Below are 18,504 nucleotides of genomic sequence, written 5' to 3' on the forward strand. Positions count from 1 at the left end.
AGTTTCTAGAATTTGTTTGCCGCGTTTTAATATAATTATTTGTCTATACCAAAAGTCTTTCATTGCAGTATCATAAAACTATTGGACTAACTGTCCGAAATATAGTTATTTAATTTACAAAAATTTGAAACCCGCACGGAAATTCTCCAGAAATGAAAAACGCAACAACAACAAAATGTTTCATTTTCAATTTTCGTCTCATTTGTTATTTTGGAGTTCATTTGTTACAATTAATTTCTACTCAAATTGACTAAAGACTGCACAAGAACTTTGCAAGACTCCAAAAAAAATCACAAGACGAATAAACAAAATTTAAATTTTGGCTTAGAACGAAGAGAATTAAAAATTAATTAGAAAATAAGGAAATTAATAGGGCTAAGAATGGAAAACAGGCAACTTCATGCCGCTTATCAGAAGGTTTTTCAGATCCTCTATTGAAGGATTGTTCTCAAATAATTATTATTACGTTGCAATGAGGGGTTTAGCTACAAATTTAATTGAAGGATCCTTCCCGAAGTTTCTTAAAATAGCCCCTTCTATTTGAAGTTGATTAAAGTCTTTGGCACTTTTTTGGTTCCTTTTTTTTGCTGCATTTTAAAAGGATGCTACATTTTTTGGCCTTCTGCATTTGTGAAGAAATTCAATGAAAAATACCTAAAAAGAATGTTTGTAAAAATTCACAAGGAAGCTAAGCAACCTACCACTGTCAACTTAACCAAAAGTTCTGGAAATTTGAAAAAATCTTCTCAAAGAACTGCATAAAAATCCAAAGAACTTATAAAAAGATATCAAAAGACAAAGATTTTCATATAAATAGTACAATTTTTAATATTAATCTCATGTAATGTTTTTCAACAACGTGCAGATTATTTTTAACACAGTAAAAAGTGATAGATTTCACACAGTCAAAGGAAATATGAAATACACTACATTTTTATTATGATATTCGGGCAGCTTCCATATTTCATACAGATGATACTGATGATCTTCCCTGAAATCAAAAGAATGTTCATAAGAAGAAAATAATTAATATTAATCAAAATAAAAAATAGGAATAAGAAAAATTTGGAAAAATAGACGAAGGTTTAAGCTAAACTCTCACTATACATAGTTAAAATAATATTGTGGACTTAATTTACTGTTTTGGACTCTGTTTAATTTAAAAAACATTTGAAAACGTCCATTAAAAGGGCTTCAGACGGGAAAACTTTCTGATATGTGCCTAGTGAATACCTTTGCAATCGTAAGGGGAGGGGGCAGTTATCATGTACTATTTATGTAAGTACCGAAAAAAGCCTAAGAGAAGTAATTACTCGTACTTCTATGCTGCAGTTTGTATTTCTGTTCACTTTTATCAAAAAACAGCCCTTCTACAGCTGCCATTAATTGCAGTTTTGCTTTAATTTGAAATATTTTATCATAAATCAAGCCTCATAGTTTCTCTATGACTGATTTTATACAAAAACAATTTTAGTGGACATAATAAAGTAATTAGGATAAAATTTCTTATAAAATTGGAAACAGATTCAAGATGTGAATCAAGATTCACATCTTGAAAAGTAATTGTTTCAGAATTTATAATAATTTGTTACATATTTTTAGTTCCCAGTGAGGATATTGTTTGTATAGATAGGAAGAAAAGAAAAATTTGAAAAAAAATCTAGGACCAGCTTCATAAAACTTTTGGTGGGTTGTTACTTGGTGTGTTTTCTTGGTTATTTTTAAGATTCTTATAATTTTGTGATCAATGTGTTAGAGGAATAGTATACATTATTATATATGAAGCGGCTTTTGTTGATGAATATAGAACAATCACAAACCCCAGAAAGTTGATTTCTGGCCATATGTTAAGCTTTGATATAAATTGACAATAGAAGGAAAATTCAATGTATGACTTTTTCTAAATTTTTAAGCTATTTCTCCTGTTTAGCTAACACAAAACTTATATTGTTGACACAAAGTCCTTGAATACTTAATTTAAGATTACGTAAAATCGTCGTTAAGACTGAAAAAGCAAGAAAGACTTGACGAATAACCCTCTCTCTTCTATTTCTTTCTTTTTGATTTTTTCTCTCTTACTTTTTTCTCTTCTTGTTTCTCTCTCTCACTCTTTCACACATCATACCTCTCACACTAGATGATGCCGATGAACCCGCCCTCTCCCTCCTTCTATCCTGTTCTCTCTCCCTCCTCCCCCTCTCTCTCAAACCCTCTTCTTCCTACTCCCTTACTCTGTCCCTCCAGCACCTCTTTCCCCTTCTCCCTTACTTTTTAGATTCCTCCCCTTCGCCTTATTTCCCCCTAAAATTTTTTAGACAGCTATTAAATATATCCATTTAATGAGGTTATGTAAAAACTAACAAACACAAAGTTGAAACAATAGGGAAAATCTTTTCAAGACAGTGGAAATCACTGCTTTGAATATCTCGGCCCTATGTCCAAGGGCCGTCTTCAGCACAATACGATAATTGGCTACTGGGGCTGCCACTGCCCCAACAGGGGAGTCTGGAACTGGCTGTATGACATTGGGGCTGAGACATTCTGTACATTACTTCCATATTGACCACATACACTGGTGCTAGGTTGAATAAACATGTAGGTTGTGGCTGGTAACCACCTGATATTGGTGAACACCCTTTTTGGGGGTCTGTGTTACTCATGCTGATACTTCAAGTTTAACCCACACAATTTTATTGAGGCAAAATAAACGACATTATAAATGATTAAACAGGATAAAAACAATAAAAAAATATACCTAAGAACGAGGATATCAATCCAACTGTTTATTTATAAATTGTATACTTCTCGCAATTGTTATGGATTAATCCATTGTTTACCCATTTTTTATCTCCTAGTCATTTTTATATTATTCTCTCAACAGCCAAAATCAGATTACAGATGTTATAGCCCTTTCTAGCATTGAGTATATCCCCCGCCAGGAGATGTAAAGTGGCGTTGCTTAAAACTGTAGAAACAAATTAAAGATTTGATTTGTTCCATAAATTAACATAAATTTAAGAGCAATGATTCCTGATAAAAAGTATATCAGGGACATACTTTTTGGAAATGGGTATCCTCTCTTATTTATTAATAATACAATTAACCGTAGAAAGAAAAGAATCCCTTAAAATCAACAATAATTTAGTATGTGAGAATCCTGATAAGCCCCAAAACATAATTTACCTAGCGAGGTTGTTGTTGAAGTCGTTGTAATCCCAGTTGCTGCTGTTGGTTGGGTTGGGGGCCAAAATGTGGTTGCGCTGGTTGAAGTCGATGGAGCCACTGTTGTGCTTGTTGTAGGTTTTGTGGGTTCTAAAAGACAACAAAATTTCCAAATGAATTAATCAGTCTTAAATAGAGGAAAAATGAAAAACCGAATGTTTTTTGTCAAGGTGAGTGAATTGTTGACCCCATGGGGTTCGCAAATAACAAAATGGTTAAAATTAGATCCGTATATTGATTACTGATTATTTTCCTCATTCTTTCTTTTTAAGCCTATTTCATGTATAGCTGGGCAAAGTATTTAAGTACTCATATTACGAACCGCCTAAATTCTAACACTGAAGTCTTCTCTCCCCGACTTTTTGATTTCAAAAGCCTAAAGTCATTTATTCAAAAGCTTAAAGTCATTATATTAAAGTCTTAGCTATTTATTTATAACACATTTTCTTATGCCATGCCCAAGAACTTACTGTAAAGTTGAAGATAGATGTTACATGACTCATAAAGATACTTTAAAATACCTTATTACATATGATGGGAATTTCCAGTTTACCTTGGAAATTTAAAATTGCTAATGAAATAGGCATTCCTAGATGTGCTAATTCTTCATAGCTTAAATGAACTCATTTTTACTACATACAGAAAACCGACACAAAACAAGAGATATTTACATTTTAAATCAAACCACCCCCCAGAAGTTAAAAGAGCTGTCTTAATATGTCCCGTCGATCGTGCCCTAAACAATTGTTCTGATTTCTATATCACAGCTGAACTAAACTTTATCAGGGACATACTTTTTGGAAATGGGCATCCTCTTTTATTTATTAATATTACAATTAATCGTACACTGAAAAGACAATCCCTTAAAATCAACAATAATTTACTAAGTGAGAATCCTGATAAGCCCCAAAACATAATTTACCTGGTGAGGTTGTTGTTGAAGTCGTTGTAATCCCAGTTGCTGCTGTTGGTTGGGCTGGGGGCCAAGATGTGGTTGTTGAAGTTGTTGGAGCCACTGTTGTAGTTGTTGTAGGTTTTGTGGGTTCTAAAAAACAAAAAAATTCCAAATAAATTAATCAGTCTTAAATAGAGGAAAAATTAACAACCGAATGTTGTTTGTCAAGATGAGTGAATTTTTGACGCCATGGTGTTCGCAAATAACAAAATGGTTAAAATTAGATCTGTATACCGATTAATGATTATTTTCCTCCTTCTTTCTTTTTAAAGACTATGATCCTCTATTGAAGGATTGTTCTCAAATAATTATTATTACGTTGCAATGAGGGGTTTAGCTACAAATTTAATTGAAGGATCCTTCCCGAAGTTTCTTAAAATAGCCCCTTCTATTTGAAGTTGATTAAAGTCTTTGGCACTTTGTTGGTTCCTTTTTTTTGCTGCATTTTGAAAGGATGCTACATTTTTTGGCCTTCTGCATTTGTGAAGAAATTCAATGAAAAATACCTAAAAAGAATGTTTGTAAAAATTCACAAGGAAGCTAAGCAACCTACCACTGTCAACTTAACCAAAAGTTCCGGAAATTTGAAAAAATCTTCTCAAAGAACTGCATAAAAATCCAAAGAACTTATAAAAAGATATCAAAAGACAAAGATTTTCATATAAATAGTACAATTTTTAATATTAATCTCATGTAATGTTTTTCAACAACGTGCAGATTATTTTTAACACAGTAAAAAGTGATAGATTTCACACAGTCAAAGGAAATATGAAATACACTACATTTTTATTATGATATTCGGGCAGCTTCCATATTTCATACAGATGATACTGATGATCTTCCCTAAAAACAAAAATTAATGAAAATAAAATAATTTTTATCAATCAAAAGAAAAAATGAGAATAAGAAAAAAAGGGTAAAATAGACTAAGGTTTATGCTAAGCTCTCACTAAACATAGTTAAAACAATACATTAGACTATGACTCTGTTTTATTGAAAAACATTTAAAAACGGCCACTAAAAGGGCTTCAGACGGGAAAACGTCCTGATATGTACCTAGTGGACATGTTTGCAATCGTATGAGGGAGGGGGACAATTATCATGTACTTTAGATGCAAGTGCAAAAATGGTTGAAGTTTCTTTAAATAAACAATGAGATAAAATTTAAAATATTCTTTATAAGAAAATAATGATAAAAGTCTGAATATTTTGGCTTCACAATCGGAAACCTTTATCAACGGAAAAAAAAAGTAAGCTTAAGCCAAATATACAAGAGAAAAAAAAAACAAAGAAAACACAAATGCTACAAAAGGAGCAGGAAAGGAACTCACATTTAAACAAAATCCAATCTGGTATTTGATCAAAGCACCAAAGCACAAAAAAAGTACTAGACAAAATATCTGCTATATATTATTGTGCGTCCGAATTATCTTCTGAAACGGGATTCTAGCAAAATTAATATTCTTTTTATTTATAAATCTTATGTGTGCCTAGGCTCAAATCAAATATAGGCTAAAGAACTATTACACTTGAAAAAGTGAATGAATATTATGTATTTCTGACGAGCTCGTGCCAGATTAGGAAGTCAAGAGATTCACTTAATTTGTCAATCATAGAGGTTCCTTAACCTGTATTTGGTTTTAACACAGGACAGAATCTACTCATCTTAGTTCAAAACTTGATGTCCTTGCCGTGGGCCAACTTACTAAGATTTCGACTTAGAGCTCTGTTAAAGCTCCAATTCTTTTACGGTGGGGCCAGGTAACCATCGCATTAGTAAATAAATTTTTGACACTGGTCCAAATTCGATTTAAGAAAAGACTATGGGTCTGGGGCAGCATAACTTTAGATAGTCCTCTCCAACATAGAGTACAAAACTCCTCTTCAACTCACGCACTCTAGGCTTGGTCTCTATTACTAGTGAAAACCACTCTTTTGACCCCAGGCAAGAGTTAAACGTAGCTTTCCAAAATGTAGTGTTACTTTCATCAATCCAGCCTGAGGTCCACACACTTTTGGTGATAAGATCGGCGGCTAGATGCTTACCACTTACTCGCAATTACCTGAAATCGACAGACTAAAAAAACAAACAAGGCAAGACCAAAGTGTTTCTCCTATAACACAATGTTGCTCAAGGTCGGGGACTGTAATTTTCCTGTGCAAGGTATGCGATTATGCTCATTCCAATGCTATACCTTTCATTTTAATTTAAGGTCATTTTCAAGGGTTTTCAGGCTTTTTTTCGAAATCACCAGTAATTTCTTTTCCTAATAAACTTTTGCATCAGACGAACCGAAATAGTAACCGTTCCTCAATAAGTGTCAGATGTCTACTGGACAGTTTTTTTTTCTATACAAATGCTTTAACTTTTAGTTCCTATGGGGTGTGGTTCGCTCTTTAATAGGTCGGTGCTACTGCTGCAACCATGATTTTTGCTATCCCGGTCATGGTAACAAGCCTTTATTAAGATTTTAAGTCAAGATAAGACCCTGCTAGAGGATACTAACACTGGACATTGCCAAACGGTATAAAGCAACCGAGTTAATTAAAGCTTTTCTGTAAAAAATGAGGACATTAAGCTATGGTTGGTGTAGCTGCATTTTTGTGAACAGAAAGAGGGGAAGGGGTTACATCAAGGGATGGTCATCGGAAATTTTGAAATCCAATTAATCGTTATTTTGTAAATTTCTTCATCTTAAAACCATTTGATGTCTAAAATTAAATTTGCGAGCCTCAAGGTCGGCTGATAGTGAATTCTCCCAGGGAACTAGTCAATATTGAAATCTATGAAATCTAATAGATGTTAGGATTTGTAAAATTCAATTAGATATGATCAATCGCTTTGAAATTAGCCATGAAACATTTCTCTACGATGGTGTGATAGCCTGCTAATGTTGCAGTAGCTTGCTGGTGAGGAGACAATTTATGAAACCTGCTATGGGGGTAGGGAGGGTGGTATACTTTAGGATTTCTTGTAAACCTCCAGTTAATGGTTTTGGAATGTAATTATTACAACGGTACCGTTTTATGCTTCCAAGCTTTTTCACTTCGGAAGTGGCACCAAAAGTGCTGTTTTTAGTGCTATATCACACTTATGTATGTAGAACATGATAGAATTTGCAATGAAGTCATACGTTGTATAAAAGGTGTTGCATTCAGACAGTATTGTTAATTAATATAAAACGCTTAAGCATGAAACATATCAACAAAATTTATAAGTATACACAAAATGCACTACATTATTATTGGGCAGCTTCCAGATAACATACAGTAGACATTGATGATCTTCATCGATGTCTATTGGTGATATGCACCTTTAGTTTGGTATAAAATAAAAACAAGTTAGCTACTTCTGGTTTTACTGGTAAGTGGAGACCAAATATTAAGTGAGTTTTTATTTCGTTTAGGATGTTCTTAAGGTCTGAGGGATCTACTAAGTCGTAAGAAAGGGATCCTCCTGTTAATTCGAATAACGCGAATTAAAATTTACTGACTTCAGTAGCTAAGTTCAACAAAGACATGATAACATTATTGAGTGACACCATTGTTAGGCTGGAATCAGAGATTACTCTGTCTACTTCATTTTTTAAATAGTTCATTGTGTTGACTGTTTTTGAGATTTTCTTGGATATGGCCTCAATTTTCTCCTTTTGATAGTTGGCGATACTTGCTTGTATTTTTTGTACATGTAGTGTTGTATTCATGGCTGTGTTGAGCCTTTAACATTATCTCTTAATATATTTAAATCTTCTTCGGTTGATAAACCGAATAGTCGAGAAGCAAGCTCCCCTACTATTGGGATTAAACTTGTTGATCTTTTGTATTTACTCCTCCGGAAAAATACTTCAAATATACGTGTTGTGCTTTGTTTAAGTTTTTGTATTTCTGTATTGAATAGTTCAAATAACGCTTCCAACCTTTGTCTATATAATATGAGGAATGCCTGATGAGTTGATATTTTATGAGCATTTTCCATGGTTAATTCCGGGAGGGGTTCTAGTTCATTCTTTGCTGGTTCATCAGCCATGGCCAGTCGTGCGCAAGTTTTTCTACCGTCTATTGTCCAACATTCTCTCCAGTGATTTTCATCTTGGCATGTTTTGTCTCTTTCCATGCATTGTGTTCTGCCATAATCGGTGTTGACGAAAGGGATTTGCCATCTAACTTGTATTCTTCCTCTCTTCGTTGACGTTGACGTCCATATCCAGCTAGTTGATCGATATGGTTGCCTTACTGTTATTAAAATTTCATCGTTGTTATTTGGCATTAGTACACCTGGGATAGTTTCTGTAGTAACTTCTGACATTGAGGTGTCTAACTCTATTGGTTTTGTGTCAGTAGTTGTGGGGTTTGACGTGGGGAATGTGTCTTCCACTTCTGTTACTGGGGTATGTTCAGTTTCGATTGTTGTTGGAGTAAATTAAGTTTCTGCTGTGGTTTCCTCGTTCTGAATATCGTACTTCGAGAAGGTAGTCACTTCATATTTCTTTGAGGTGCTTTTAGAGATATCCATTAATTTGTTTGTGTTTTCTTCGGTATTAGAAGTAAGATGTGGAATATGGGAGGTCGTGTTGATTTTGGTAGCTTCCGTTCTAACGTTTATTATTCTACAAAAGTATTGACATTTAAATTTGTATTTCGGTTTGCTGGTACCATTAGTGGAATTTGATCCTACTTCAATATTTTTTATATCCCTTATTATCTCTGTTATTTATTTGTTCTTGTTACAAGGTCAGATACAATGTTTGTTGTTTGGGTTTCAATTGCAGCGGTTTGTTGTGTGTTTGGGGAAATATTTGTTATATCTCTCGTTTCAACTTCTGTTGGCTTTATTTCAGACAAATTTATTTCTTCTTGTACGGGTTTGTTCTCAGCCTTGTTAGCTTGTTTTGGTCCATTCCATAGTTCTTTGAAGAAATTCCATACTGTTGGCAATTCGTTTATTAATGCATATTGTCCATCGTAAAATTTTCTTTGTCTAAGTTGGGTCTTCATTGGTTTAATTACATTTTGGGTCTCTTTATCGGTATCTGAGTTTTGGTTTTCGTTAATTGATCTTTTTTTTCTTTTTTCAATGGCTTTTCCGAGTCCTATAGCTTTATCAATTTCGGCCATTATTTTATTTATTTTGACTTTGGGATAGATAGGGGATGGTATATCTTTCTTCTCTTTGTGGTTGCTTTGGCTTGCTTGCAGTCCCTTGTCTGATCTTAAGAATTGAAAAAATTGATTCTTTCAGGTCAAATGTGTTTTTCTCGAGTCTTATAACTTGTTGGAACAATGTTTTAAATAGTTTAGGGTCTAACTTCATGAATATTTTCCAAGCGTTGTTACTAGTTAGAAGTGAAATTTCGTGTTTGAATATTATCCCATGTTTTACGATATCTTGTGAATGGGTACTTATACACATGGTCATCAAAAATGTTAAGAACATCATTTCTTATCTGTAATTAATGTTTAATAAATTATTTTTGAATAAATATTATAAAAAAAATGAATTGCGTGGTAATGAGATTGATTAAAGATCATTTGAATTGCTGAGCATAGATTAATCTAAAGGGCCAATAACCTTGTAGTTATAAAGAAATAGTATTAAAATAGTTAATTAAATAATATCAACAAATCTAAATTAGAGCTGAGAACGGAAGTAGTGTTTTTTCATAAAATCAATTTACAATTAAGTAGTTTGTGGTAACAAACTGTGATAAAGAGCGATCTGGCTCAATAGTAACGAAACTTAAAAAAAATAGAATTTGATGCTAAAAGACACTTTAAAAGAATTGAATCTTCAATCTAATTCTAAATATATGTTTCATTAATAATTTCTTAGACCACACTGCTTTTTAAGAAATTAAACCCGCCCTTTCTCCAATTACTCTTTTCGTATAAGTTTCATTAGATTTAGTCCTTGTCATCAAAAGTTTCCTATTAAGTTACTTGCTGAAAAATGGGTCTTATAATCTTTGTAAATCTTGTATAGTATGTTTGGTTTTTCCAACATGACATTTTTATTTCTTCTTATTAGTATTGACAGAAATCTTAGGGGCCATATGATCGTATAGCCTCTTTCGTTATAGATTCTCCAGAAATTTTCGCTGATCAATTTTGCTATTAGAGAGTATTTTTGAGGGGGACTTTGTCAAGTAAGATCGTAAAAGTCCAAGACGCAAGTTGTTGTTTACATTGGAAGTCTTCTCTTCTTATTTTACGTGTAAATGAACAGAATAAGAAGATGAATAAAATTTCCGTTTATTAAATTATTACTGACAACTATAGGAACTTCAAGTAGGAGGTAGAGAGTTTGGTAACGTAAATCTCTTGTTGCATTCTTAACGGCAGTTTCTAAATCTCGGTCCAATAATTTGTGGTCAATTTTAGACAAGTTTGGCAAACTTTGGGTTTTACACGGAAACCAAGTTGTTTGGGTCTTGGGGTATCTTGGGGGACTTTTTATTGTCCTGGTTTTTATATCAAAACTTTCCCCACGCTTTAATCTGGTAAGGTTTGGATAACTTAATGTCCTTTTTAAGGACATTATTTATATCAATATCTGTTAGTTAAGAGCAAGTTAGTTAGTTAATTAGCGGTTACCTGATTGACACCGTTTCTTCTAGAATTGGATATGATGTAAGGGTATTTTCCTTTTTCACGGCCAACCAAATTTTTCCTTTATTTTAATCAGTCCTTCTTTGTCTACAAATTAGAAAAATTAAATAAAGGGTGTGGAAATATCTTACTGAAACACTGTTTTAGGATCGTCAATGTCATACTTTTCCGTAAGTCTTAAGATTGGTCCATTATTGGACAGTAATTTACATTCTGATTTTAAAAGATAGGGGGTTGTAAATGTTAATTGGAAGTCTTTGTTGTCTACTTCGGGACCGTTTTCAATGTACATTAGATATTTCTTTAGGACAGTGGGGATTTGGAGGCTATGTATAGAATAATGAATATCCTTTTTTTTAACATTTGCCGTATTTGCTTCCTGCATTGATCTTTTAGACTGAGTTTATTTGAGGCTGTGTGAATTATCTTATAAATCAATTGCTTACGGAAGCATAGCGGGCTAGTTGTGTCTAGCAGTTTTTCATACACAATGATGTCTTTATTTGGCAAAATTTTTGATCCAAAATTTTCATCATTCATGTAGAATTTAATTGTTACATGTTTTAATTTTATATACCGTTCATCATAAATATAACGGGTTGTATTGTTTACAATCATTGGGTCAAAATCGGCACTGTACCATAAATAATTCTCATATATTCCCAACAATGTATTTTCATCTTCCACTATTTTGTAATTCAAGTCTAGTAGCAACTCCAGAAACTTCAAGGGCCAAACTATCTTGAAACCTGGTTCTTGTTGCATGTGCCAAAAGTTTTCGAGTTTTAAAGATGCTATTAAAGGATACTTGGCGGGGGGTATTGCTCGGAGTAGGGCTGCGAAGGTGTATAAAGCATTTTCGTGCCTATCATTGTAATCTTTGCTCATTATATCTTGTGAAAAGGAGCCATATAATAAAATGATCATTCCGTGTATAATGAAATCGTCTTTAAAAATAACGGGAACTTGTAATAGAGAACTTAAGGTATTATATTGTAAGTTCCTTATTGCATTAGTTATTGCGGATACAAAGATTATTTCACGTAGTTCATAGTCTATTACCGAGAGGTTTGGTAAACTTTGGGTTTTATTTGAAATCCAAAATTCTTGTCTCGTAAATACCAGGTCTTGGTTGGGTCTTAAAGCATTGGTGCTACTTAAGGTTCTTTGTCGCGCCATTTTTCCCCGGTTAGTACTAGTTACGCGTACAAGCAGGCTAATTAGCTAATGAGTAATTACCTTTTCAGCCTGGAGTCCTTCTGGTGTTTCGTCTAAAAAATTGTACATTTTCTTTATCGTTTGATTTTTTTTATTTTAATTTAATTTTTATACGCGTCTTTTTTTACTTCTACTGATTTTTTTCGCTTTAAGAAAATGTTTTTTCCCCTTACTGCATATTCGTGAGATGTTGGGTCATACATAAATTTGGCATAATGTCGGATTTCAGCTAAGGGGTGGTGTACTCCTTCGTACTTGATAGAACTTTTATTTTCTTCGATTTTATAACAAATTTTAGGTGGTCTACATTTTTCAATTAAAAGTAGATCGGTTTGATTGGGGCCCTTACAAAACCAATAGCTTATATTAAATCTTTGTTGTAGTTTTCTTATTAATAGTTGAAGGCTTGTCAAACTCTTTCCTTTATTACTTTTATTTGAATATTTTAGTTTTACTTCTCCTCTCGCGGGTTGGTACTTAGGGGTATTTGCTAATTTTAAGCCAAATCTATATGTATGAGGTTCAAATTTTGTTAAATCATAGTTAAGGTACCACGTTTCAGCGTACACTTCTTTACCATTCTCGTCTTGAACTAAGATCGCGGCCGCGTATATAATATTTTCTTTAGCATGAATGATTGAAATAAATTCCGTATCTATAATTGCTTTGGACATATTTTGGTGGTAAACGGGGTAGTCAATTAAGTTAAGAGGGATTTAATAACTTGGAGAAATTAAATGTTGGACAACAAGCAGAAAAATACAACGATAAAAGAATTTTTAGTCAAATTTGTTAAAAGACGAGCGAATATTGATTATATAAGTAAATATAAGGGAGAGTTTATATAAGTGAAGAAACTGGAGGTCAAGAATTAGGAACGGTCTCACCTACTGATCTAACAAAACGATCGGTTGGCGAAACAATTCCAAACTTTAGTCGCAAACATTTAGAACTTTGTCACAAGAAAGAGGAGTTGTTATTTTATGATTATTTTATCTGATTAGTTTGCAATAAGGAAAGGTTAATATAAATATTTTTTTTTTTAAGTATGATCTTTATTGGAAAGAACTTGAAACGAAAAGTAAACGAGTATTACTGTTCTTTTTCTCCCGATTTTTTAAAAAGTATGATCTTTATTGGAAAGAACTTGAAACGAGAAGTAAACGAGTATTACTGTTCTCTTTCTCCCGATTTTTCTCCCTTCTTTTTCGATTGATGGCCATGGCCTTCACCAGTAATCTGTTCACCGGAATCGTCTGCGTAATTCTCTCTTCCAGTAAGAGCCGTCTCAGTAAGGAGAGCTCTTTTCTTCTTCTTGTACGTTCTAGGTGTTCTAGGTGTTGAAGTGGTCGGTTTGCTGCGAGGAGGCTGGGGGTCGGGAGGGGCACTTTTTCTCTTTCTTCGGCCAGTAGTTGTACTTACATCTGGCTGCTGAATCTGAAGTGGATCGGTGGATCCGAATCCACCATTATCCCCTGAAGGTAGAGTATAAAAGATGTAAATTGATTGGCAGTTGAATGTATCACCCATTGATAAATGTCGTTTCACCCTTTGCCAATGCCTACACAAAACGAAAAAATCCTACAGGCTGCGCCATATGTTACGGGGGGGGGGGGGTTTAGTGAAAATAAACGAGTTTGGTGTGAATTTTAGCTTAAGGGGGGTTGTTGCCGTGAGGTACTTGGAACTTTTCTAAGTCTTTGCAGTTTAATGTTGAGGTGAGATATGGGAGCTAAATTATTAACAGAATAGAAAGGTTCTGTAGACAATCCCCAGTAACCAGGGAGACAGAATCATCTCAGTGTTGTTCGAGGTCTCCTAAATAGTATAGATTCCTTTGGGACCGTACCTGAAGACTAGAGGAACTGTACCTGATGCCCTAGTACATAGACAAAAGATGATTAAGGACAATTAAGTTTTATTTACTTACAGTATACAACTTTGGATAAAACAGCTCCAATAATTTATAGCATGAATATACACTGGAACTTGACTATTATAAAACTCCTGAAACTGAACTACCCACTGCCTGCTTTGAGCTGATATAAGTCTAACGCGATTTCTAAACAACAACTTGGCGGACAGGCCTGGTGACCTGGGTGGTTGACCTCTATCGCTAATGTTGCCATACCGCTGGTATTCCCAAATCATGATACTTTGACTAGTCTCCGCACCCAGAAGTTATTTTCGTAACAAGGATTTCCCTTCTTGTTTTGAGTTACAAAAAGTAAGGTTCAAATAAACCTGTTGGTTGGTTCCAAAAGGAACATTTAACTTGTGTCTAAAGGCACATAGTCCACAAAATATTGAATAACTGCTAAATTTTAGATTCTATAAGACTTTACTTAATCTTTTTTCTAATTTGAAATTTACTAAAGGTGTATTTTTCTAATTTGAAATTTACTAAAGGGGTATGACTGAGAAATTTAGTCCTGAATTTAAGAGTTTCTAGAGGAGTATGGATGAGAGATTTGGTCCTGTATTTGAGAATTTCTATGGGGTATGAATGAGATTTGGTCCTGAATTTTATAGAGGGGGGGGGGGGCTGGTCTATATGTTACAACTCCAAAAAGTTGTTCATCATTTTCATTGATATGCACTTTTAGTTTGGTATGATATAGGGACAAGTTAGCAACCTCTGGTTCTACTGGCTAATGGATCTCAAATATTAAGTGGGTTTTTATTTCATATAGAATGTTTTCCAAGTTTGAGGGGTCTACTAAGTCGTAGGACAGTTATCCTCCCGTTAGTTCAAATAGTGCGAATTCGAACTTTCTGACATTACCTAGGTTCAACAATAACATTATTACTATATCAAATGAAATCATCGTTAAATCTCTATCAGAAATCACTCTGTCGACTTCATTTGTTAAAACATTCATGGTGTCGACGGTTTTGAAATTTTTTTGGAGAGGGTTTCAATTTTTTTTATAGTTGGCTATACTCGCTTGTATTTTTTGTACATGTAACGTGGTATTCATGACTGTGTTTAGTCTTTTAACATTTCCTCTTAGCATACTAAAATATTCTTCGGTGGAAAATCTGAATGAGCGAGTTGCAAGTTCGCCAATTATGGGAATTAGGCTTGTCCATCTTCGATATTTACTTCTGCAAAAATATACTTCAAATATTCGTTTTTTGGTTTGTTAAAGGTTTTGTATTTCTGCATTAAATAGCTCAAATATCACCACCAACCTTTGCCTATTTAGCATTAGGAAGGCTTGGTGAGTAGGAATTTTATAAGCGTTTTCCATAGTTAAATCTGGAAGAATTCGTCAATGAGCATATATTCTGCTTCTGGTACGACGCTCATGAAGGAGTTAGTCTCTTTAATGTTATTGGGGAAGGTAGATATTTTTTATAAGTCGTATATGGACTGTTAATTGACCAGTGGAATTTTAACTACTGGAAAAAGCTGTTCATGATTTTTGGTGACATGCACTTTTAGTTTGGTATGATGTAGGAACAAGCTAGCAACCTCTGGTTCTACTGGCAAATGGAGACCAAATATTACGTGGGTTTTTATTTCAATGCGAATGCGATTGCCTCTTGGCAATGAAGTTTGAGGGGTCTACTAAGTCGTAGAACAGTTATCCTCCCGTTAGTGCAAATAGTGCGAATTCGAACTTATTGACATCATTAGCTAGGTTCAACAATAAGATTGTTACCATATTAATTAAAATCATCGTTAAACGTCTATAAGAAATCATTCTGTCGACTTCATTTGTTAAATAATTCATGATGTGGACGGTTTTTGAAATTTATTTGGAGATGTTTTAAAAAAATTCTTTTTGATAGCTGGCTTTACTCGCTTGTATTTTCGTACATATTATGTAATATTCATGGCTGTGTTTAGAATTTTAACATTTTCTCTTAGTATTCTTAAATATTCTTTGGTGGACAAACCGAATAAGCGAGATGCAATTTCGCCAATTATGGGAATTAGGCTTGTCCATCTTCGATATTTACTTCTGCGAAAAAATACTTCAAACATTCGCGCTGGCTAGCGTCAAAAGAAACATTTTTCTTTGCTGTTGCAAGATCATCAAATAAATCGAAGCAATGTTCAAAGCTTGAATTTTGTGGGGAAATAGAATAGAGAATTTTATTAGAATTTTAAAGGGAAATAAACGTGGCATTTTATTTTGAAAATTATTGGGGAATTGCGGGTATATGTGTCAAACATCCCCCTTCCTAGTGTAGAATGATGTCCTCATCATTTAGAGAAGTCCTCTTTAAATTTTATACTTTCTCAAAAATCTTTATTGCTTGTTAAAGGTTATTTTTATAATTAACTCACCGCGAAATGGTTATTGATCTACATCTATGGTATTACATAGTGTATTTTTTCTTATTTTTGTCCTTACCCCTTTAATTATTGTGTTTTAAAATTATACTCCTGCACCTAACATTAATATAAAGCACTTGAACAAAAGTATATGTTTATACTGATAACACGTAGTTTCAATATATTTTGTTAGTGGTAATTAGTTTTTTGTTATTATAATTCAATCCTGGTATCCAATTGCTCAAAGGTATTCGAAAACATTAAAGTATTACAGCTAGATTAAATTTACATCATAAAATCACTACTGGCAAATGTGTCGTAATTTTTCACCAAGTTAATTTTACTAATCACTGTTAGTACATTGTTTTATCATTCATCACTAAGTTTATAATGTTTCTTTCTTTCACACCTATGCCGTAATTTTTATGTCTGCCCATGGGACTAATTGATTTGGTGTATTATCGTTTGTCCCTTCAACTAATATAAATCTTTTGTTTTTCACCACAAAATACTCTACTGTAAAATTTCTTTACAAGTTCGGTAAAGTTTAACATTTTTGAAACGTTTGTTAAATTATTTCAAGGGTAGTTTTACTTAAATAGTTGTCAAAACCTTACTGGGTATGTCGATTCATAAGTTATAAAATTGTCATTCTTTTCCAAGCTTCATGAGTATTCGTGATTTTGACAATGTTGGGTTTCTATATACTTTTGCAGGCGATCTGTTGTTTTTCATATTTCTCATTGGTGTTCTACATAATGTTTAGTGGGTGTATCTTCTCAGCTGTATACTTTTCCTTCTTAGGTTTACATAGTTTAGTTGATAGGATAAGAGATGATTGTAGAATTGCAGGTGGTACTGTCGTTCATACGATTGACGTTTTTGGGGCATTCTGCTTTTGTATATAGCTGCTGGGTATGGAATTTCAGATGTGTGATTTATTTGTGCAGTTTTTAATGGTTGATAAATCATTAAAACAGATGTTACTCGTTATTTGTTTTTTGACCATAATGCATCTTGGGTCAGTGCCATAGTATGCCAGCTATTATAATAAAAATTTCTTGGCAGAATTACATTCTTAATAAGCAAAATGACACATGATAATATATATTGTTATCTTAACACTATGTATATAGCACATAATAAGTAATATTTGAAGCATTAATATTTTGCTACTAACTACATATTATGGCTGCGAATACAAGAGCACTGTTCTAAAAAGACGGTTAAATACGTGGTAAATGTTAGAGGTTTTAATTTTGCATACTATATTTTCTGCCAAATGCTTTATATTTCCGAGGCATGAATGTGTTGAAAAGAAACGCAATTTATTGTGTCATAGCCTTTCAAATAACTTATATCATCAATATTCCCAGCTATAGGGACAGGATGTTAGGATATACAGAAGATGACCTCTTAATTTTCTCTTGCTGCTATAAAAAGGGATTAGTTCTTGGTAATTGTTAGATATCTTAATTTTCTTCATAATATTTTCTGCCAAATGTTTTATATTTCTAATTGGTACAGGTTATACGAATAGGATTACTTTCGGACATAATATAAGAGTATACATGAGACGACTTCTTAATTATCTTTTATTATTATTTCCTCCCAGTTCTGATTTTTTACAGATCGTCGAGGGTAGTAGGATTTAATTGATGTATTTACTGTGCCTCAATTTTATCCCGTTTGACCTTTGTTCTTCTCAGTCTTTTGTGCTTTCCATAGTTTAGTGCTACTAGTGCCCTTAGTGTCAGTGAAATGAGAAATACCTGAAATATAGTGATTATAATATTATACCTGGATTTTGGTTAAAAATCCCATCCTTTTTTCAACATATTTTAATCTTTGGTCTTCATTAGTGAATACTATTTGATATAATGCCTCCTTTATTTTCGTTAATTGCATTGTGCCTTTAATTTGTTCTGTTTCTGGTCCTTTGAATGTTTTTGATTCCTCGTTGTTTATATTTGGGATTGTAAATGACTGATTTATTCCTTGAAAGTTTATTATTTTTGGCTCATGATTTTTGTGCTCGTTGTGATTAAAAGTGTTTGCACACTCGTCTCTTTGGTTACGAGTTGACACCCTTGTTTAATGTTGATTGTTCCAACTTCCTGTAGTAGTAGTTCAGCTCGATAACTGGGGTTAATTTTATCTGTATTTTTTTAGAAGGATATGGTTCCCACCGTCTTTTAAATGAAACATATTCTTT

General features: G+C 33.3%; 1 long non-coding RNA gene across 2 annotated transcripts; it reads right to left on the reverse strand.

The window, feature by feature from the left end:
• Positions 1 to 802: 802 nt before the first annotated feature.
• Positions 803 to 5,025, reverse strand: LOC136042351 (uncharacterized). 2 transcript variants are annotated; one of them, XR_010621261.1, is made up of 3 exons: positions 4,145 to 5,025; positions 3,184 to 3,312; positions 803 to 991 (listed from the first exon to the last, which is right to left on the reverse strand). It is a non-coding gene; the product is annotated as an uncharacterized LOC136042351 (long non-coding RNA). The 2 variants fall into 2 exon arrangements; XR_010621260.1 differs by having other exon boundaries at positions 3,184 to 5,025.
• Positions 5,026 to 18,504: the final 13,479 nt, after the last annotated feature.

The sequence above is a fragment of the Artemia franciscana genome, unplaced genomic scaffold (genome assembly GCF_032884065.1).
Source record: "Artemia franciscana unplaced genomic scaffold, ASM3288406v1 Scaffold_1163, whole genome shotgun sequence".
Taxonomy (NCBI): Eukaryota; Metazoa; Arthropoda; class Branchiopoda; order Anostraca; family Artemiidae; genus Artemia; species Artemia franciscana.